At 37.4% G+C, this 23,672-nt stretch overlaps 1 protein-coding gene and 1 non-coding gene across 2 annotated transcripts in view; both read right to left on the bottom strand.

Annotated features, from left to right (window-relative positions):
• Nucleotides 1–23,672, bottom strand: part of LOC122033893 — a 79,918-nt gene that overhangs the window by 20,156 nt on the left and 36,090 nt on the right. The gene's annotated exons all lie outside the window — the stretch shown is intronic.
• On the bottom strand, nucleotides 7,375–7,480 carry LOC122035567. The gene has a single exon (XR_006127108.1). It is a non-coding gene; the product is annotated as a small nucleolar RNA R71 (small nucleolar RNA).

Raw genomic sequence — 23,672 nt, 5'->3', positions numbered from 1 at the left:
GGACATTTTATATATTAAACACAGGGAGACAAATACACTAATAATGAGAAGGAGCCCAAAATGTATTTTGGTATTGGTGTGATAGTTCAATAATAATTCTTTAGTGGTATGAATTATTATTGATGAAATTAAGTTGGGTGTAAGGGACGAACACGGGAAGCTTAATTTTATCGGGAGACCAAAATCAATTCCTCCTCTCGGTCCCTATCGTAGCCTCTTATTTATAAAGAGTTATACCCTCCTATACCCACTTTATTACCCAACCTTAGGTGGCCGGCCAAGCAAGATTGGAGTCCAAGCTTGGGCCGGCCAAGCAAAAGGTTGAGCCAAGTAGAGGTGGTCGGCCCTAGCTTGGAGTTCAAGCTTGGTGTGGCCAGCCATGTAAAAATTAAAAGGATTTTATTTTTTAAAATCTTTCTATATGTGGAAGCCATGATTTAAAAGAGAGTTTAAAAATTAAATATTTCCTTTTATTGTTTCTACAAAGGATTAAGAGAAAGGTTTCATATCTTTCCTCTTTGTAGATTGAGAGGAAGATTTTATTTTTAAAGATAACTTTCCTTTTTGGAAATCATCCACATGTTTTGATAGAGAGATTTTAATTTATAAAGGTTTCCTTTTATAACCAACCATGAAGGGAAAAATTAATAGAAAAATTTTATTTTTAAAATGTCCAGAAACAAATAAGGAGGTTTTAATTTTGTGTTTAAAACATACCTTATTTGGAGCAATTGATGTGGCTGACCATGATAAAGGATTAAAGGAAATTTCAATTAAATTTTCCTTTCATTGGCAAAGCGAATAAGGAAGGTTTATTAAAACTTTCCTTATTTTCCAAGACCAAGGAATATAAAAAAGAGGGTAGAGGTGCCTCACCTCATAACACAACTCTCTTCCATTTTCCTCTCTTTTTCTTCCTTGTTGGTGGCCGGCCATATCATCTCTTTCTCACTTCTTCTAGTGGTCGAGCCTATCATCCTCTTGGATCTTATTTTGGTGGCCGGATTTGCTTGGTGAAGAAGGAGAGGAAGAAGGCTTTGTTTCCTAGTTTTCCTTGAAGCTTGGTTGGTGTCCGAGACTTTCTATCTCTTGGAGAAAGTTGCTTGGGTGAAACTTGGAAGAAGGAAGAAGGAGGCTTGGTGGATTCTCATCTTGATAGATCGTTGCCCACACAACGTCCGAGATAAGAAGAGGAATACGATATAAGATCAAGAGGTTGTTGCTTACAAAGAAAGGTATAACTAGTAATTGTTGTCCGCATCATACTAGTTTTCTTTGTATTAAATACCAAACACAAGAGGCATATGATTCTAGGTTTCGAATTTGTGATTGGAGTTTTTGTTTTTTTTTGTTTTTCAAATTTGTGATTCGATTTTTCCTTTTGGTTAAACCTAGGGTTATATAAGGAAATTAAATATTAAATTGATTTGAAAGACTTTGTCTAGGAAGTGGTGGATACTCCCATACCCAAGAAGGCCTAGTGCCTCGCCATGTTTAACCTAGAAGCCAATTTTAGAAATTAATATTTAATTGAATTTATAACATGGGTGGATTTGGATTAATAATGTTAAACATCGTTTGCGATCCAAGTCTAAACCATTAAGAACAGATAAGTTCAATTTGGAATCAATATGTTAAGTTCCGTTTGCGATTCCTAATTTAATTTCTAAAGAACACAATAGATTATTGGTAAAGGTTCAGGACTTGTACAAAATTTTTGTACAGGGAAACCGGTATGACATTCCGCATAGCAACCAACAATAGTATGTTGTTGTGAAACTTATGGAAGTTCTGATCATGCTCAAGACTCATGTCCTTTGGGAGCTATTTCTACACAAATTAACCAATTGGAACAATGTGATGCTATCATGAGTTATAATCAAAGATAGAACAATACATTTTCAAACACATACAACCTTGGGTGGAAAAATCATCCCAACTTTTCTTATCGTAACAATCAAGAGCAAGGACCATCCATGGGGGCTAGACCAAGTTTCCAGCCTGGGCAACAAAATTTTCAACAACAACAGTCTTCTCAGAATTATTAACTTTCTAAATTGGAGAAAATGCTTGAGGAAGTTATTTCGAATCAAAATGAAATGAAGCAGAAAATTAAGTTGCTGACTCAGAGAATGGATAATTCTGATAAACATCAAAAGATCCAAGATAGCCAAATTGCTCAGATTGCTTTATCACCTTCAAGAACACTTGGCCAATTTCCTAGAAAGCTTGATGTTAATCCATTAGAGTATTGCAATAGAATTGAGCTTAGGAGCGGACAGACTTTGGGAGATCCCCAAATGACTGCTCCAAAAGGGATGAAAATTAAAGAAGAGCTCTCTCCTCTAACTCCTGAACCAATTCAGATTCAATAAGAAGAGGAGAATACCAAAAAGGTTGAAGAGACTCTTCCACTTCACCGACAAAGTAAAGTGATGTACGTAGATTATATACCTTTGTTTAGCATGTATTGACGGACATTCACATACTTTGCACATGCTTTATCTATGCATTTTCGTACTTCCAACTTTCCTTTTAGCATATTTGCTCTCTTTATTCGGAGATATGCTTTTGTGCATTTTCTATATATAGGGGTCGAAATTGGTAAATGATTCATGTTCGAGGACAAATCTACAAGCGAAGCTAGAGAGGAAGGCGCTGTATCTGAACCTCACACGTGTTGGTTGCTACTTGGAAAACCTAGAGGTTCCACTGTATAAAAATTTTGTACAAAGGTCTAAACCTTTTCCTAGCTACCATGTGTTCTTTTAAATTAAATTTTGGATCGCCTGCGGAACTTAACACGTTTGATCCAAAACATAATCTATTTGTTCTTTTAGGTTTTGACTTGGATCTCCTGCGGAACTTAACACGTTCGACCCAAGTCACCTTAAGTTATTAATTCCATTAAATATTAATTTTCATAATTGGTTCCCAGTACTGACGTGGCGAGGCTCATGGCCTTCTTGGATATGGGAGCAACCACCACCGACTAGACAAAACCTTTTATGGAAAGCTAATATTTAATTTCCTAAAATAACTTTAGGTTAACCGAAAGGAACAATCAAATCACAAGGAAAAGGAAAAACAAAAGAACACAACATCAAAAAACATATTCGAAATTCTAGAATCGTAAGCCTCTTGTATTTGGTATTATTTCCATAAATAACTAGTATGATGCGGAAAGAAAAATTACTAGTTATACCTTTTAGAAAGACCTCTTGATCTTCTACCGTATTCCTCTTCTAACCTCAGACGTTGTGTGGGCAACGATCTTCTGAGATGAGAAACCACCAAACACCTTCTTCTCCTCCTAGCTAGGTTCGGCCAAAACAAGAAAGCTTCACCAAGGAAGAAGAAAATCACCAACCAAGCTCCAAGGGATACAAGCTTTCTCTCATTCTTCTTCTTCTCCAAGTAGTATCCGGTCACCGCAAGAGCTCCAAGGGAGATGAAGGATTCGGCCACCACAAGAGGAAGAGAGGGAGAGGATGATGACAGGCCACAACACCAAGGAAAAGAGGAAGAGAAATAATAGAGGTTGTATCTCATGAAGGCACCCCCTCCCCTTCTTTTATATTCCTTGGCCTTGGTAATTTAGGAAATTTAATTACAATAAAATTTCCTTAATTTCCTTGACATGAATTAATTAAGAAAAATTAAACAAAATTTCTTAAAACAACATGTCTTGGTCAGCCACATCAAAGAGAAGCAAATTAGACAAGTTTCAATCAACAAATAAAACTTCCTTATTTGTCTTTGGAAATTTTAAAAAATAAAATTCCCTTTTAAAATCCCTTCATGGTTGAAAAAAATAAATTTCTATAATTTTAATTTTCAACATGTGAATAATTTTTCAAAGAGAAAAAATAAAATATCTTTCCAATCTACAAATAAGGAAAGAGATCTAATCTCCTTATTTTAATCTTTTGTAGATCTTTTAAAGAGAGATATTTTAATTTTAATTCTCTGTAATAAATTATATCTTCCACATAATAAAAATTAAAATTAAAATTCTTTTTAATTTAATGTGGTCGGCCCCCTCTAACTTGGGTTCAAGCTAGGGCCGACCACCCTAAACCATGCTTAGGCCGACCCTAGCTTGGTTCCCAAGCTAGCTTGGCCAGCCCCCTTTAGGTGGGTATAGAAGGTGGGTATAGGTGGGTATAGTATTCTATAAATAAGAGGCTTCGATAGGGACCGAGAGGAGGAATTTGTTTTGGTCTCCCGATAAAATTAAGCATCCCGTGTTCGCCCCGAACACACAACTTAATTTTATCAATAATAATTCATTCCACTAGAGAACTATTATTGAACTACCGCACCAATCCCAAATTATATTTTTTGGCTCCTTCTTATTATGAGTGTGTTAGTCTCCCTGTGTTTAAGATGTCGAATGTCCACTAATTAAGTGAGTTACTGACAACTCATTTAATTAATATCTTAATCCAAGAATAGTACCACTCAACCTTATCGTCATGTCGGACTAAGTCCACCTGCAGGGTTTAACATGACAATCTTTATGAGCTCATCTTGGGGACATTATCAACCTAGATTACTAGGACACAGTTTCCTTCTATAATCAACAACACACACTATAAGTAATATCATTTTCCAACTTATCGAGCTTATAGATTTATCGAACTAAATCTCACCCATTGATAAATTAAAGAAATAAATATCAAATATATGTGCTTGTTATTATATTAGGATTAAGAGTACACTTCCATAATAACTGAGGTCTTTGTTCCTTTATAAAGTCAGTATAAAAGAAACGACCTCTAATGGTCCTACTCAATACACTCTAAGTGTACTAGTGTAATTATATAGTTAAGATAAACTAATACCTAATTACACTACGACCTTCCAATGGCTTGTTCCTTTCCATTTTGGTCGTGAGCTACTGTTTATAATTTATAAGGTACTGATAACATCATCTTCTGTATGTGACACCACATACTATGTTATCTACAATATAAATTAATTGAATAACTACAACAAATGTAGATGATTTGACCAAATGTGATTCTTCATTCAAAATAAATGTTTACAAAACCTTAGGCTTTCAGTATACACTCTAACAACACGACCCTGCCATGGGGGGTTGTCCAGGCCGTGTGGAGATCCTTGGCCATGTGGCTGCAGCAGAAAAGGAAGTGGGCTCGGCCGTGTGAACCTCACACGGCCGTGCCAAGATTTGAAGCCAAAAGGAGTCAGGTCGTGTACACCACATGACCATGCAAGGTTTCTAGAGATCAAGAAGGCCCTGACCATATAGATCTACATGGCCGTGCAAGGTTTCCAGAGACCAAGAAGATCCTAGTTGTGTGAACCACACGGTCGTGCGAGGTTTCCAAAGACAGAGGCAGTGCAGGCCATGTAGATCTACACGGCCGTGCAAGGGAAGCAGAAGCAGTGTGTGCCACGACCGAGTATCACACACGTCCGTGTAAGGTAGGTAGAGATGGGAGTGGCCTTGGCCGTGTGAACCTCACACGGCCGTGCCTTGGAGTCGTGTGGCGCCCAAACCCCTCCTCTATATAAGGCCCCCTTCAAGAATTCAAAGGGGATCTTTCTCCCTTTTGGGGGAAATCAAGATTTGGGCATTCCTCAACCATCTTGGAGGGATTTTCTGGCGATTTAAGGGCGGCTCTTCAATGCTTCGACTCCAAGATCGTGGATTGGATCCGGAGATGGTTCTTCATCATAGATAAGCTTTCTTTCTTCCTTTTCTTGGATTTGGGATTAAAAATGCTTGTAATATTCTTCTCTTCGGATTTCTTTCTTTGTTTCATGGAGTAGATTTCTATGTTCTTGGATGGAGGGAGTAATTGTAAGGATGATTTGATGTAATACTCTTGTGGATTTATCAATTTTCTATTTCTATGATTTTACCCTATTTGTATCTATTCTTTCTTATGTGGATTGCTGTGATTAGGGCTTAATTGTCATGCTTGATTGATTGTTTGAATATCTTGTGGATCTTGTATGGATTGCTTCTCATTCAATTTTCCAAGGGACGCTCGTGACAGGAACATGCCTGTGTAAGGACGTTTGAGGGGTAATCTTGAGGGTGAAATAGGGTTATTCAAGGGGGTAGGATAGATTGTATGTGTTTATATATTATATCTTGATGCGGTTGAGGAGTGATGAATTCTATGTTGATTATCTTAGGGACACACGTGATAGGCAAGCCCGTGTAAGGACAACATGATTCATTCCTAATTGATCACGTGTAGGTATAGATTTCAATCCTAGGCCAGTTGTCTATTGCAAGAGAGAACCAACAACCTTCTACAAATAATGGTCAATTGAGGATTAAGATTTGGTAGATCATTTACATTGAAGAACCTTACAAAGAAACCAAAAATCCTAGAACATCCCATTTATCAAAGCCCTTATTCTTGATTCTTATTCTTTCAATTCTATATTTTACTTTTCATAGTTACACTTTGCCTTTGTGAATCAATTGATTAGTTTTTAGCTAATTCACGTTGAGACATCTTTAGTGGTTATTCCAGTCTCTATGGATACGATATCTTTTATTATTACTTACGACATTTCCGTACACTTGCGGAGAGTCATCAAGTTTTTGGCGTCGTTGCCGGGGACTGCGCTATAACATTAGGGATTATCAATTGAGTTAGACTAAATATAACTTTTCTTTTCTTTTCATTTGCATAGTTGAATCTAACTTTTAGAATTATATTTTCATAACTTTTTCTTGTATTCTTTTCTACTTCTTGCTTGTTGCAATTCTAATTCTGCACTTTTAATTTTCTAACATTCTAATCTAATTTTTCTCTATTTTTCTTGTCCTTGATTCATTTTTGTTCTTCTTTCCTTTTCTTTTGAATAACTATCATTTTGCAATCTTGTTCTTGTGTATGCAAAGATCAAACTTTGCAGGATAACTTCTTCCTCTAGACCCTAAGATAGACAGGACATTTTATAGAAGAAAAATTCTGCAAAGACATTTATAAGAACAAGAATATTCTATCATGGCTAATAGACAACTAAAGGATTATGCATCACCTTACACTAGGGGTTTTCGATCTAGTATTTCAAGACCTTCAGTTGAAGCAAACAATTTTGAGATTAAACCTGCAATTATTTCTATGGTGCAGCAAAATCAATTTGGTGGAGAACCGCATGAGGACTCAAATCAACACTTGGAGGTCTTCTATGAGATATGCGAGACAATGAAAATGAATGGTGTTCCTTTTGAGGCAGTGTGCTTGTTATTATTTGGGTTCTCTTTGAGAGATAGAGCTAAGCAATGGTTAAATTCTTTAGCTCCAAATAGCATCACCACATGGGAAAAATGTGAGCAGCAATTTCTTGATAAATTCTATCCTTTAAGTAAAACAGCTCATATGAGGAATCTTATTGCAAGTTTCAAACAAGCTGATTTAGAATCTCTATTTGAAGCTTGGGATAGATATAATAGTATGCTCAAACAATGCCCACACCATGGTTTGGAGAGGTGGTTAGTGTTACATACATTTTATAATGACATCAATTATCATACAAAGGTGTCCCTTGATTCAGCTGTTGGAGGGGCACTTATAAACAAGAGATTGGATGAAGCCGAATAAATAATTGTAAGTGTAGCACAAAATCACCATCAATGGGCTAATGAAAGAAGTGGTGGCTCTTCTTTTGTGAACCAAACAACAAAAGCATCAGGGAAATTTGATGTTGATGCAATTACTTTATTGACTGTAAAATTGGATGCTCTTACAAAGAGATTTGAAAACATGGGAGCTCCTTCAAGTACGGTCAATGCCATTGTTTTGTCTTGTGAAGTATGTGGAAGTTCTGAACATTCGAATGAATCGTGTCCTTTGGGAGCTATTTCTACACAAATCAATCAATTAGAGCAATGTGACGCCATCATGAGTCTTAATCAAAGGCAGAAGAACAACTCATTCTCAAATACATACAACCATGGGTGGAAAAGTCATCCTAATTTTTCCTATAGAAATAATCAAGATCAAGGACTATCCATGGGGACAAGACCTAATTTTCAGTCTGGGCAGTAAAAGTTTCAGCAACCAAGGCTTTCCTATGTCTAAAATCGAAAAGATGTTTGAAGAAATTATCATTAATCAGAATGAAATGAAGCAGGACATTTTGAAGCTTACTCAGAGAATGGATAATTCTGAAAGACATCAAAAGATTCAGGATAACCAGATTGCCCAATTAGCTTCCTTATCTTCTAGAGCACCAGGACAACTACCCTGTAAACCTGATGTTAATCCTATGGAGCATTGTAATAGAATTAAGCTTAGGAGCGGATGGACCTTGGGAGATCCCTAAGTGATTGCTCCAAAAGGGATGCAAACTAAAGAAGAGCTCTCTCCTCCAACCCCAAGCAGATTCAAGATGATGAGGAGAGTACCATTAAGGTTGAAGAGACTCTTCCACTTAACCAACAAAGTAAAGTTGTCCCTTTTCCTAAAAGACTTGTAATGCTCAAGAAGGATGAAGGGTTTGGTAAATTCTTGGAGAAGGTGTTCTTTAGAAATTAAATTTGGAATCGCAAACAGAACTTAACATTATTGATTCCAAATTTAACTTATCTGTTCTTAGAGGTTTAGACTTGGATCACAAACAATGCTTAACATTATTAATCCAAATTCACCCATGTTACAAATTCGATTAAATATTTATTTCAGAGATCAACTTCTAGGTTAAACATGGCGAGGCACTAGGCGTTCTTGGGTATGGGATCATCCACCACTTCCTAAACAAAGCCTTTCAACGAAATTCAATATTTATTCTCCTTATAGTAACCCTAGGTTTAACCATTAAGAACAATCAAATCACAAGATCGAAACATAAATTTGATAGCCTAGAATCGTTAGCCTCTTATGTTTGGTATTTCAAGATCTAAACAAAAGAATAAACTAGTTATGATGCAGAAACTAATAACTATTTATACATTTGTAGCTTATAGACCTCATAATCTTATATCGTATTCCTTTTCTTATCTCGGACGTCGTGTGGGCGACGATCTACCGAGATGAGAATCCACCCAAGCCTTGAGATGAAGAACTTCGGCCACCAATATCCTTGAGATGAAGAACTTCGGCCACCAACCAAGCTCCAAGGGATGCTAAGAAACAAAGCCTCTTTTCTCTACTTCTTCTCCAAGCTAAATCCGGCCACCAATATCTCCCCAAGAGTTGATGTCACCGGACACCAAAGAAGAAGAAAAGGAGGAGAGGAAGGATGAGGGCTGGCCACCACCAAGGAAGAGAGGAGAGAAATAATAGATATGTGTTGTGAGGTGAGGCACCTCTACCCTCTCTTTTATATTCCTTGGTCTTGGCAAATAAGGAAAGTTTTAGACATAATTAAAATTTCCTTATTTTCCTTGCCAATGACTAATAAGGAAAATTTAATTAAAATTTCCTCTTAATCCATCTTGTTGCCAGACCCCTACAAGTCCTCCAAAAAAGGAAAGTTTTAAACACAAAATTAAGACTTCCTAATTTGTTTCCGGAAATTTTTTAAAATAAAAATTTCTCTTTTAAAAATTTCCTTCATGGTTGGTTATAAAAGGAAATTTTTATAAATTAAAATCTCTCTATTAAAACATATGGATGATTACAAAAAGGAAAGTTTTCTCCAAAATTAAAATCTTCCTTTTAACTACAAATAAGGAAAGATATCAAACCTATCTCTAAATCCTTTATAGAAACTATAAAAGGAAAAATTTAATTTTAAACCTCTCTTTTAAATCATGGCTTCCACATAAGGAAAGATTTTAAAATTAAAATCCCTTTTATTGTGGTCGGCCACCTACTTGGGCTCCAAGTTAGGGCCGACCACCACTTGAGCCCATCTCTCCTTGGTTTGGCCGGCCCTAGCTTGGGCTCCAAGCTAGGCTTGTCCGGCCACCATAAGGTGGGTAAAAAGTTGGGTTTAGGTGAGTATAAGACTTTATAAATAAGAGGCGATGACAGAGACTGAGAGGAGGAATTGGTTTTGGTCTCCCGATGAACTTGAGCATCTCGTATTCACCCTGAACACCCAACTCGAGTTCATCAATAATAACTCATATCAATAAAGAGTTGTTATTGAATTACCGCACCAATCTCATATTATTATATGAGCTCCTTCTTATCATGAGTGTGTTATTTTCCCTGTGTTTAAGATATCGAATGTCCACTAATTAAATGAGTTACTGACAACTTACTTAATTAATATCTAACTCCAAGAGTAGTACCACTCAACCTTATTGTCATGTCGGATTAAGTCCACCTGCAGGGTTAACATGACAATCCTTATTAGCTCCTCTTGGGGGCATCATCAACCTAGATTGTAGGACACAGTTTCTTCTATAATCAACAACACACACTATAAATAGTATTATTTCCCAACTTATCAGGCCTATTGATTTATCGAACTAAATCTCACCCACTGATAAATTAAATAAATAAATACTAAATATATGCACTTGTTATTATATCAGGATTAAGAGCACACACTTCCATAATAACAAAGGTCTTATTCTTTTATGTAGTCAGTATAAAAAGAAACTACCTTAAATGGTCCTACTCAATACACTCAGAGTGTACTAGTGTAATTTTATAGTCAAGATAAACTAATATCAAATTACACTACGACTATTCCAATGGTTTGTTTCTATCCATCTTTGTCATGAGCTACTATTTATAACTTATAAGAAACTGATAACATGAACTTCTGTGTGTGACACCACACACCATGTTGTCTACAATATATATTAATTGAACACCTACACTTAACATATAAATGTAGATATTTGATCAATGTAATTCTTTATTTCAAAGTAATTGTTTACAAAAAGTTAGGCTTTTAGTATACACTCTAACACTAATGACCTTAAACTAGTGCTTCTTGGGAGGCAACCCAAGGGTTCTTTTGATTATAATTTACTTTGCTTTCTTTTCCATTAGTTAGTACTTTTACATTGCTTTTATTTTTGTTTTCCTGGTTGTAAATTGTTTCCATGAGATGTCCATGAGTATTTCATGGGCATGGAAACATAGGAGAAGTTGAAAAGGAGGAAACTCATCAATATTGGACAAAATAGAGCATCATCGTGTGCCACACACGACCGTGTGAACTTATCCAAAGAGGAGATGTGCTCGGCCGTGTACCAGACACGACCGTGTGAAGATTCTAGAGAAGAAAAATAGCTTGGCCATGTGTCACACACGGCTGTGTGAATATACCAGAGAGGAAAATTGCACTGCCCTTGTCAACTGACACGACTGTGTAGAAATTCCTGAGAAGGAGAAGGAATCAGCCGTGTACCATGCATGATCATGTGAATCATGCCGTGAAGGGGACTGCACTGCCCGTGCCATTTGGCACGACCGTGTGGACATACTCGAGAAGGAGAAAGCTTGGGTTGTGTAGATCTACACGGTCGTGCGGAGAACTCTTATCCTGGTCGTGTCTATAAGGCACGATCGTGTCCAGGCCGTGTCGGCTACACACGGCCCCCTCTCTCAACCCTTTCTAATCTTCAACCTATCTTCTTCAAACTCTCAGATCTAGATCTCTACCCTATTTTTCTCTACAAACTATCTCAGATCTAGGTCTAAATAGTAATTTTCTTCTCCTATCTTCAAGATCTAATTACCTCCATTCCTAAGATCTCATTTCTCAAGATCTATTCTCTTAAGATCTCACTTCTCAAATCACAAAGCCTTTCCCTATTTTGAACTTCAAATCATGTCTAATCTTTTGAAGAAACTTCGCAAAGGAAGTGGTGGATCAAGCAGAGGAAGGGAGCCAAAAAAGGAAAAGGGAAAGGAAAAGGCCACAAAGGGAAAGGGAAAGAGGATTTCACGCGACGAAGGTAATGACAACGAATTCAATATCATTTTTAGAAATAAAGATCATAAATCTAGATTTGATATTCTTGTCAATAGAAAGATTGTGTGCACAAGGTACATGGATCCAACTGATGTAAATATTTTAAGGATTAGAGATGATGTTGATTGGATGATTGGTTCCCTAGATTGGAATGATATCTTGTGCACACATTTACCTACATATCCTCGCATTATACTTGAGTTTTTGAGTTCATTAGATGTTCACTTTGCTAACGAAGATGATTATGTTGGTAAAATAACTTTTAGATTAATGAATCAAGAATTTCAGTGGATATTTAGTGATTTCAATAATTATTTTAGATTGTCTACTGGTAGCTCTCATAGGTTAGACTCTAGATTCAATTGGAATAATTTTTGGAATTCAATTACTGGTTTGGATCAATCTTATGAGCCCTCTAGAGCTAACGTTTCCCATATGCAAAACCCCATTTTTAGATACTTACATCGAGTTATGAGTAAAACTATTTTTGGTAGAGGGGAAAGCGATGGAGTTGTTAGAAAAGTGGAACTTTATGCTTTGTGGGCTATGTTACATAAGGTTGATTTTGATTCTGGTTTCCATTTTTTGCAAACCTTGGTGAGAGCTAGGAAGGCATCCTCAGGATCAATTATTTTTGTCAGTTTGATTACTCAAGTAGTTATAAATTTTGGTTACGATATAGATGTGCTAGAGATCATTCATGGCAATAATATGATCGATATTGATACATGTCTTGCTATGAAAATGATTTACCAAGATGAGAATGGTTTTGCATTTCCTAGGAGGAATGGTTTTCCACTACCCCTTCCTTATCCCGAGCGGACTTCTATTCGCAACCATGCTAATTGGGCGATCACTGATGTAGATCCTGAGAATGCCCCTTCTTTATTCAAAGACAATGAGCCTTACCTTGAGCCCTCGTCATCTGGACACCCGTAGCCCTTCAGACATCCGGAACTTGCTAGGCATTCTTTCGCCTATGGTGCGGGTCATTCCATATTTTATTTTTCTGATTTTTACGCATCTCTAGACTCACTTCATGAGAAGCAAGAGGCCCAACGTGTGATGTTGGAGGGTCATTTTTCTTTATCAGAAGATCAGTTTAGAGAGGTGCAAGATCATTTTCAGTTTTTTGGAATTTTCAAGTTCAAGTGGCCGAGTTTGTTCAGGACTATGATATTGATCAAGCTAGGATGAGAGAATTCATGCAGGGTATGAGTATTACTAGTCAACAAGTTAGTGCCCTCTATGAATATCATAAGTTCCTGAGTGAAACTTTGGGGTTCCCTAGTTTTCCTATCAGTCGTCCACGTAGACCCCCACCTCCTCCTCCACCACCATATTTATTTCATCGGGATGATGAAAAGCTTAAGTCGAGGGGGGGGGGGGGGGGGGGGGGGTTTGCAACCTGATTTTTTTGCATTTTCAATTTTATGCATTTTGTTTGTTTTTGTCTTGTTTTTGATATGCTTGTTTGTTTTACATTCGGTCTTTTATCTTTTGAAGTGTTTTGTGGCATTCATATTGAGAACATCAATCCTCACTTATATGCTTACTTGTCTAAAAGTAAAATGGTTAGCACGTTTATATCTTGATTCATGATGTTGTAAATAATGCTAGTATGTTTAGTGTACCTCTTTTCTCTATCTTAAGTTGCTTGATGTGAGCTAAGTATTCTATGGAAATAAGTTTGAGTTTTAGCTTAATCTTAAGGATCTTACTTTCACTTTACTTGAGCTTGAATAGTTGATATCATTGAAATAGTCATGATTCATCCTATTTGTTTAGTACTTGGTTTCCATGGTGATTTCTCAAACTTCATTTTGGTTACTAGACGAGGCTCGAATCATGTAAGTTCATTTGAAAAAATCAAAATATCCCAACATTTGTGCAGTATATTTCTGTTTAAGTCTTGCACCTTGCAATCACTTAGAAAAAATGAAATGAAAAAAAATGATGATGATGAAAAAAGGGATATAAAAAATAGTTATCGTGAGTGGAAACTAGCAAGTTACCCCTTTAAGACCGAGTTAAGTTACTAGGGAAATGACTGCTATACTTCTCTTGATATCGAGCACGCCTTTGAGACCTTGGGTTGATTGAGAAATATGAACCAAGTGTGTGACAGGTAAGTGCCTATCACCAGAAACATTAGGAAATCAATTGAATGATGACTTGACTAGGACGAAGATTGAAACTTCAAGAGTTTGGGTCACTTATTTGTATTGTACACAAAGAGACTTATGCTTAGGCCATGCTTGAGTTATTTCTATGATCATGCTCATCAATGAAACTTGAAGATAGAGTAAGGAAAGTTCATTAGGGATTATAATGCATTATTGAGCATGTGAGTTTTGGTTGTGGCATTCTGCTTGAGGACAAGCAAAAGTTTATGTCTGAGGGTATGATGTGCGTAGATTTTATACACTTTTTTAGCATATTTTGACGCACATTTCTATATTTTATCCATGCTTTATCTATGCATTTTCATACTCCTTGCTTTACTTTTATGATATTTACTCTTCTTCATTCGGAGATTTGCTTTTGTGCATTTTCTGTCTAGAAGAGTCAAATTTGGAAAGGAAATGATGTTTGTGGTGAATTTGATCAACGAATAAAGGAAGTCAGTGCCAGCCATGTGTGCCACATGGCCATGTCAAAGGAACAGGAAAGAAAATAATCTTGGCCATGTGGAGCAGACCGGGTGTGCAGCATCAGCAGGAGAGGGGGCTGACATGGCCGTGTGGTCTCACACGGCCATGTCACTTTTGAACCAGAATTAGAACACGGTCGTGTAGATCTACACGACCGTGCAACTGTTACGCAATCGCAAGTGTATAGTTTCATCGTCAGTAATAAAAATATCGAATCCACAGGGACTGTTGATTAAGCACTAGAGATATCGCAAAGTAAGTTATCTAGACAAACCTAAGACTGGTGAAAAAGGAGAGTAATAGAGAGAGAAGAGGAAAGTGAGAAGAGAGAGAGAATCGATCTTGGAGGGAATGAGCTTTGAGATATGGATTCTAGGATTTCGGTTTCATTATAATACTAGGAGATACTACATAGATTGCTTAATTTCAATTCTCTATGTCAATGCTCTTGCAGGAAGTTAGATTGGCCAGTATCCCTAAGTATCACGTAGAGATGATCCCTGTGAAATCCTATAACGGTTAACCCCCTGTCACGAGGGTGCCTCGGTAGATCACTGGGATACATATCTAGTAAAGAACAATAAGGATAAGGGTAGAGGTTCTGTACGGTTACCTACTTCCTTATGGAGGAATTGTCTCTCCTTTCAAAAGAATATCCTAGACGTCTGTGAACAGGTTACCCTTGTCACTAGGGCCTCTCAGGTATATGATCTAAAGCAATCTCTTTACGAGAGCAGCAGTTCCTAAGGGATTGTCTCTCCTTTTGAGGGAACATCTTAGACGTCCGAAAAGGGTTACCCATGTCACTAGGGTACCTTGGTCAATATGCTCTAAGGTATCCCTTTTGCGGGATCAACAATCCTCCACATCAATCAATCAAAGAATAGAAATATAAACATCTCACACAAGCATGAACAAGACATTAACAAGTCATCGTATAGAAACAAAGTGAATCTACATAGTTCTACATCTCCATTGCATTGCAAATACTCCCTAATCCTAGAAGAGGACATCTACTCCATTATGGGGGAAGAACAACCCCATAACATAAAGAAAAGTATACTTACAACCCTAGAAGAAAAGGAAGAAGAGATGCTTGATGATTCCGATGTCTTGGTGATGCTTCCTTGCTCCGAAGATGGACGGATCGTCAAGGGACGGTGGTGGATGAAACTCTAGGGTTTCCCTCGAAGGAGAAAACCCTTTCCCCAGGAGAGGGACAAAGTCCCTCAACCAAAGATAATCAAAGAATAGGGTTCTTGAACCTTTTATACCTCCTCCACGCTGCCCAGGAAAACCAGGATTACAGGCGTCCGGTAAACCAAGTTTTTCACCCATTAGTTTTCTTGTGATTCACCCTAAATCAAAGTTGTAGCTCTTGAAATTATCTTCAATCTGATACTTGGATCGAGCCTTGGCTCAAACCGAGCAGAAAGTTATGGTGGTTCGAAGTTTGGTCTGCAGTCTGGGCGGAGGTCTAGTTGAACCCGCAGTTGGGAGGCATGGCTGTACCATTTAGCATGGGTAAACAATTCCTTCTCTCTATTTGGTTAGAAGAAAAGTTGTAGATCTTGAAGTCAGCTATGCTTCAGTATAAAGAATAGCCCGAAACTCCAAGGAGCATAAAGTTATGGCCGAATTACTATCAGTCTGCAAGCTACCCAGAATTGAGCACAGCTCTGTTTTGGCGTGGCATAGCTCGTGTTCTTCGTCGCACGGCAATGTGGAATCCACACGGCCTCACACGGCTTCCTCTCGGATTGAGTCACACGGCCATGCAAGGTTGCACGGTCGTGGCCTTCTACTTCTCTGCCAAGGTCACACGGCCGTGTGGAGTCACACGACCGTGACCTTCCTCCACTCTGGAATGTTGGCACGGCCGTTTGCTGCTAGGCCACGTGTTGATTGACACAGCCGTGCCATTCGACACGGCCAAGGCCCTCTTCTTCTCTGGATTACAAGCACGGGCATGCCATTTGGCACGACCGGAACATGCTCATAGCCACACGGCCGTGTGGCCTTGCACGACCCAAGTTCCTGTGTGCACTTTTGCTCTATTTTCACTCCAAATAACGTGCTGTCAATAAGAAAACAAGCAAAGAGCATATCTCCGAATAAATATAATAAAAGTATGACATTATAAAGAAATAGGGTGCAATAAACATATAATATTCTATGAAATACAAGTAGATGTGCATCCAAACATGCATAAATGATCATAAGATCTACGCACATCACACCCCCAGACTTAAACCTTTGCTTGTCCTTAAGCAAAACCCGCAATCTAGATTCATGTGGTTTGATAGTGCATCATAATCTCTAGCAAATCAATCTAATTCTATAAAATGATTTCATTGGTGAGCAAGATACAAAAGTAGTTTAAATATGACCTAAGTAGTAGTCCTTCGTGCTCAGTGCGAAAGTGACCTAAATTTATCAAGTTTCAATCCCTAAGTCTAGTCAAGTCGTCATAAAATTATGTTTCTTATGCTTCCGGCGATAGTCACTTAACTGCCACATGCAAGGTTCATTCCCCTCAAAAATGCTATGCATCGTCTTCACAAGGTCTCAAAGGAATAATACTCAGTATCAAGAGAAACATAGTATTCATTTCCCCAGTAACCTAACTCGGTCTCAAATGGGTGAATTGCTAGTTTCCACTCATGACAACATATTTTTTATCCCTTATTTTTTTTTCAATCAAATTTTTTTTCTTTTTTAATGTTTGCAAAGTACCAAACTTGAACAAACTTTCATTTTTTTTTTGGGATTAATTTTTTTCCAAATGAACTTACATGATCTGAGTTTATCTAGTAACAAAATGTAGTTGAGAGGTCACCATAGAAGCACAAGTACTAGTCTAATTCTATGAATCATGACTATTTTAGAGTTATCAACCATCAAAAATAGGCATAGTGTATAGAGATCCCTTAACAAGGCCAATACTTAAACTCTTATAGTAAAAGCATTGCTCACTTCATGCTATCAAAGATAGAAAAAGATATATCACTAAACATACTAGCACCATAAGTAACACATAAAATCTAGAATAAACGTGCTAGTATTTTGCAATAAGGAACAAACAATCATGATGTGATGTAAGATGCAACTAGCAAAAATTTTATTATGCAAAAAGAAGAAAACAAAAATAAAAACCAAATGCATCTAATGCATCCCCCCAGACTTAAACTTTTTATTGTCCCAAAGAAAACTAAAAATAAAGTGGAGGAGATTAAAAGTAAGAGAAGTTACCAAATGATTCGTGCCAAGTATCCATGTCATTAACTTCTCCATCATGTAGTTGCACTCCTCCTAATCTTTGAGTCTTATAAAAGAAGATAGACAATAAAAATTAAGCAGAGGATACATGTTTATTATAAAGAAAGAACTAAAGATATAAAAGAAAGCAAGGAAAATGAACTTGGGTTGCCTCCCAAGAAGCGCTTGTTTAAGGACATTAGCTCGACCACCTCATTAGATTCATCGAAATCTCGCTCTTGGAGGGGTAAGATATTTTAGAACCCTCTAACCAAGGGCTCTTATTATGGAGGGAACTTTCATCAAAAAGTGAAGAACCACTCTCTCCATCTTCGTCTTCTTGGAAATTCTTTCAGGAGGTCGAAGACCGTTCAGATCGAGCTTCCAATTATAGGCCCCATGAAAATCTACACACCCAAAAGAAAAACATACCTCTCCCAATCATGATATATTAGATGGAACTAGAACCTTATTAATATGAATTAAGTATGTATCAATAATTGAATCACATCCAAAAAATCAATTATGGGTACCTCTATAAAGTTTTCCAAAAGATCGCTAGAAATACTAACCTTGCATTGTTGAGATATACCTGAAAGTTCTAAACATGTGGATGTGACTTCTTCAGAATTAAGTGCTGGTTCTAACTCTGACTCAAGTGGTGGTGCTTCTGAAAGTGGTGATTCTTGGGGCTTTGCTTCCATTGCAGAAGTCCCAACACATTAGTCCACAACATGTTCAATCCTTGCAATTCTCATAATCTCATAAGGTTGTGTGGATAAAGGAGATGATTCTTGTGATGTTGCTTCCACAACATGTAACGCCCCGCCCCTTCCTGCTCAAGCTGACGGGGGTTACTTATATTTTCTTCTTAAAACAGCGGAAGTCTTATCTATAGTATATATATATTTTTAAACTTTTCCTTTACTTTTCAAATCATCATCACTAACTACCTATCATATGAGTCACATAACATGCTTAACATAAACTTAAGCCATAATACTAAAGAGTATGATGAAATGTCATGAAGTCATAAAAGAGAGACATAAGCATAATTCTTATTAACTAGAAGCAGGTCTTTCTCTTTAGCCAAGTCACTACTACACACGTCCTTTTTGCCCCCCCCCCCCTCCTGCTGCTCCCTTAGTACATCCATTCTTTGCCTTTATCTGTGGTACAAGGAAAGTAAGCTATGAGCACACAAGGCTCAGTAAGATCCTTTCCTACTCACAAAAACCGTATAGCATAACTAAATCTCCAAGGCATATAACATAAAGACAACTCATCATATCATGTATAGAAGCATCATATCGTAACATAATCATAAGGTATCATGGCATATCATAACATAATCATAAAGTGCATCCTATCATAACATATCATAATCATAAGCATCATGGCATATCATGGTAAAATCCTAATGTGCATCCTAGCATAACATAACATAAACATAAGCATTATGGCATATCATGATATAATCATAAAGTGCATCCTAGCATAACATAATCATAAGTATCATGACATATCATAACATAATCATAAAGTGCATCCTAGCATAACATATCATAATCATAAGCATCATGGCATATCGTAACATAATCATAAAGTGTTATGCGAGATGACTTTCAAAAACATGATTCATGCAAAAATATATGCAACATGTCTTTTGAAAACTTATTACATACATACTTAAACATAATCATAACATGATTAGGGCCCCGGCTTGTACCACATACATAAATGCGTGCGTCCTATGTAGGTCCAAGGTAGCAAGTCTTGAACCCTACAAGGCATACATACTAGGCCCGTTTCTTAGTCCATCGACCTAGGGGCACTTAGGAGCCCATCCCTAACGAGGCACGTTTCTTAGTCCATCGACCCTGGGGCGCTTATGGAGCCCACCCTTGGTACAAGATATATAAAGTAAAGTAGCATGTCATACATATCATGGTTCTTATTATTTCATGCACATCATATTTCTTATCATATCATACCATACAAAATTTGGGCACACAGCTCATCATAATAGCATGTATAATTTGGGCACACAACACATCATAAATACATGCATAGTTTGGCCACACAGCTCATCATAAAAGCATGCATAGTTTGGGCACACAGCTCATCATAAATAGCATGCATAAGTTCGGTACACAACTCATCATAATATCATGCATAAATTGGGCACACAGCTCATCATAAATAGCATGCATAAATTGGGCACACAACCAGCATAAGGGTTACCAACATACATAGATCATAATTATACATAATTAAACATAGAAGCATAGCAAGCTCTTACCACATCATAAAACATTGCATGTGAGATACATGGGAATCATATTTAGATTTCTAACCCTAATGTCATATAGTAGCCGAAACCTATAGTTGTGACTTAGGTTAAAAATCAACATACAAGCATGTGAACCCTAAACCAATATCATATCATATACCATAAGGAAACATCATGAGCATGTTTAGGTTAGGTTCTAGGTTTCCTAAGCTTATAAACTTATCATGGCCGAATCTTATCAAGCATTACATTGGGTTAAAAATCAACATTCAAGCATGTGAACCCTAAACCAAATTTCATAGCAAATATTACAAGGAACATCATGAGTATAATTAGGTTAGGTTCCGAGTTTCCTAGGCCCTTAAACTTGTTGTGGCCGAAACCTTTAAGGCTTGGAACTAGGTTTCAAGTGTCATAAAAGCATGGAAACCCTAAACCAATTTCATAGCAATTATTACAAGGAACATCATGAGCATAATTAGGTTAGGTTCCAAGTTTCCTAGGCCGTTATACTTGTTGTGGCCGAAACCTTTAAGGCTTGGAACTATGTTTCAAGTGTCATGAAAACATGGAAAACCCTAAACCAATTTCATAGCAATTATTACAAGGAACATCATGAGCATAATTAGGTTAGGTTCCAAGTTTCCTAGGCCCTTATACTTGTTGTGGCCGAAACCTTTAAGGCTTGGAACTAGATTTCAAGTGTCATGAAAGCATGGAAAACCCTAAACCAATTTCATAGCAATTATTACAAGGAATAACATGAGCATAATTAGGTTAGGTTCTAAGTTTCCTAGGCCCTTAAACTTGTTGTGGCCGAAACCTTTAAGGCTTGGAACTTGGTTTCAAGTGTCATAAAAGCATGAGAACCCTATACAAATTTCATAGCAATTATTACAAGGAACATCATGAGCATAATTAGGTTAGGTTCTAAGTTCCCTAGGCCCTTAAACTTGTTGTGGCCGAAAGTTCATGGGGCATGAAAACAAGTTCTAACCACACTACAACATGAGCATGTCATATTAATTTCATATCTTGTCTTAAGGAGGATCATGGCATGATTAGTTTAGGTTTAACAATTTTTCTAGGCCCCTAATCCTATCATGGCCGAATACTTATGAGCATGGAATAAAGTTCAATCATCATATAGGCATGAGCATATCATGTTAACAACTTTCTCATCATGAAGTACATATCATAAAACAAAAAGGAGTATGCTTGGTTTGAGTCTTAACTTACCTATTTCCTTTATTCATGTTTGGCCGAGATTCTAGGGATATGACTCTAAGTTCTAACCAAACATTCTAGCATATGAACATTAGATAAATCCCTACCATAAGATACATGTTACAAGAAGCATATTGAGCATGTCAAAATTTAGGTCTTTACATTTCCTAGGTCCTTCTTTTTAGTCTTGTCTTGGCCAAAAATTTCATGAAGGTATCCTAGGTTTTTAGGCAACCAAATCTCATAGAAAATACACAAGCTATTGTAGCACAGGTGAGGGAAACTTACATCCTTTCGCTTATGGTTTTTCTTAAGGAAAAAGGTATCCTAAGTGCCAAGGAAGGAGAGAGCATCTTCTTCTTGCACTTCCTTTTGCTTCTCTTGCTTGGAAGGGATAGATCTTGAGGGTTTCTTCTCGAAATTTAGTTTTCTTTGAGAGGACTTAGCTTATCTTTTGGAATAAGGAGAGGGAGGGGGCTCTTGGTTTCGGTGAAGAATGAAGAAGGAGAAGGAAGGAGGAAGAAAAAAGAATTTAATCTCTTATTTTTCTTCTCCCAATCAATTTATTCCTTTGTAAATGAAACATGTCTTCATTCATTCCCTCAACTCCTCTTTTCCCTCATTCCTTTAATTCCCATGAAAATAGAGAGAGGGAGGGACGTAGGCAATTTATCTTTTGCTTGCTTCTTCTCTTAACCAAGAGGAAGAGGAGGTAAGCAACTTGGTTATGATATGATATGTGATGATATGATAAGTTATGAGATGATATAGCATGCTACTTCTTTATGATATGATATGATATGATGCTCTTTTATTTTATGAGATAATATAGCATGATGCTTCTTTATGATATGATATGATATGATGCGCTTTTATTTTATGAAATGATATAGCATGATGCTTCTTTATGACATGATATGATATGATGCTCTTTTATTTTATGAGATGATATAGCATGATATTTCTTTATGATATGATATGACATGATGCTCTTTTACTTTATGATATGATATGTTATGATGCTCCTTTACATGATATGATGTTCGGATGATCATGTCTCCATGTTATATGCTTATGTGATTATGCTATGATATATGGTTTTTGTGAGTAGGAAAGGATCTTACTAAGCCTATGTGCTTATAGTTTACTTTCCTTGTACCGCAGATAAAGGCAAAGGATGGGTGAACTAAGGGAGCAGCAGGAGAGGCAAGAGATGTGTGTGGTAGTGGCTCGGCTAAGGAAAAGACCTGCTTATATTAATTTATGCATGATATGAACTATGTCTATCTTATGTTAATGTTTTGCATGATTACTTGACACTCGTTCATGTTTATGATAGAAATTGATTTCATGACCTCATTCACTTAGAGATATACAAGAATATATAAATAAGTATTTCCGCTGCTTTAGAAAAGAAATTTTAATATGCATGTATGTTCCCCGTACAGTAACCCCGCCCTACTAGCAGGAGGGCGGGCGTTACACCTCCCCTCTGGAATGTTGGCACGGGTTGATTGGCACAGTCGTGCCTTTCGGCATGGCCAAGGCCCTCTTCATCTCTGGATTGCAAGCACGGTCGGAACATGCTCAAGGCCACACAGTCATGTGGCCTTGCACGACCCAAGCTCCTGTGTGCACTTTTGCTCTATTTTTGCTCCAAATAACATCCTGTCAACAAGAAAACAAGCAAAGAGCATATCTCTGAACAAATATAATGAAAGTATGATATTATAAAGAAATAGGGTGCAATAAACATATAATATGCTATGAAATATAAGTAGATGTGCATCCAAGCATGCATAAATGATCATAAGATCTACGCACATCAGCAACCTTTCCAGAGGCCAAACATCTCTAGGTCGTGTATGCCACACAACTGTGCAACTTTTCCAGAGACCAAGACTAGCACGGCTGTGTGAGCCGTCCAGAGGTGGAGCATGACACGACCGTGTGAATCTCACACGACCGTGTGACTCTAGCCGAGAGCAAAATAGGCCAGGCTGTGTGAGGTCCACACGACCGTGACACGGGCTGTGTGGCGCACAAACCCCTTGCTCTATTTAAAGAGCTTCTTCACCTTTGAAAGGGGGGGGGGGCTCTCCCTTTTGGGGAGATCCAATCTGAAGTTCTTCTCCATCTTTTGGGTGACGATCCGATGATCTAAGGACATCTCCATTTCCAATTCGACTCCGGTAGCAAGGATTGGTTCCGAAGAATACTTGTCGTCGCTAGATAAACATTTCTTTTCTATCTTCTTGATTTGAATCGAAGTGTTTATGATCTTCTTGTCTTTGGATCTTTTCTTTTGTTACATGGAGTAGATCTCCTTGTTCTAGGATGGAGGGAGTATTTGTGATGTGAAT

Source organism: Zingiber officinale, chromosome 11B (genome assembly GCF_018446385.1).
Source record: "Zingiber officinale cultivar Zhangliang chromosome 11B, Zo_v1.1, whole genome shotgun sequence".
Classification (NCBI taxonomy): Eukaryota; Viridiplantae; Streptophyta; class Magnoliopsida; order Zingiberales; family Zingiberaceae; genus Zingiber; species Zingiber officinale.
This window is presented reverse-complemented; position numbering and strand designations above follow the sequence as displayed.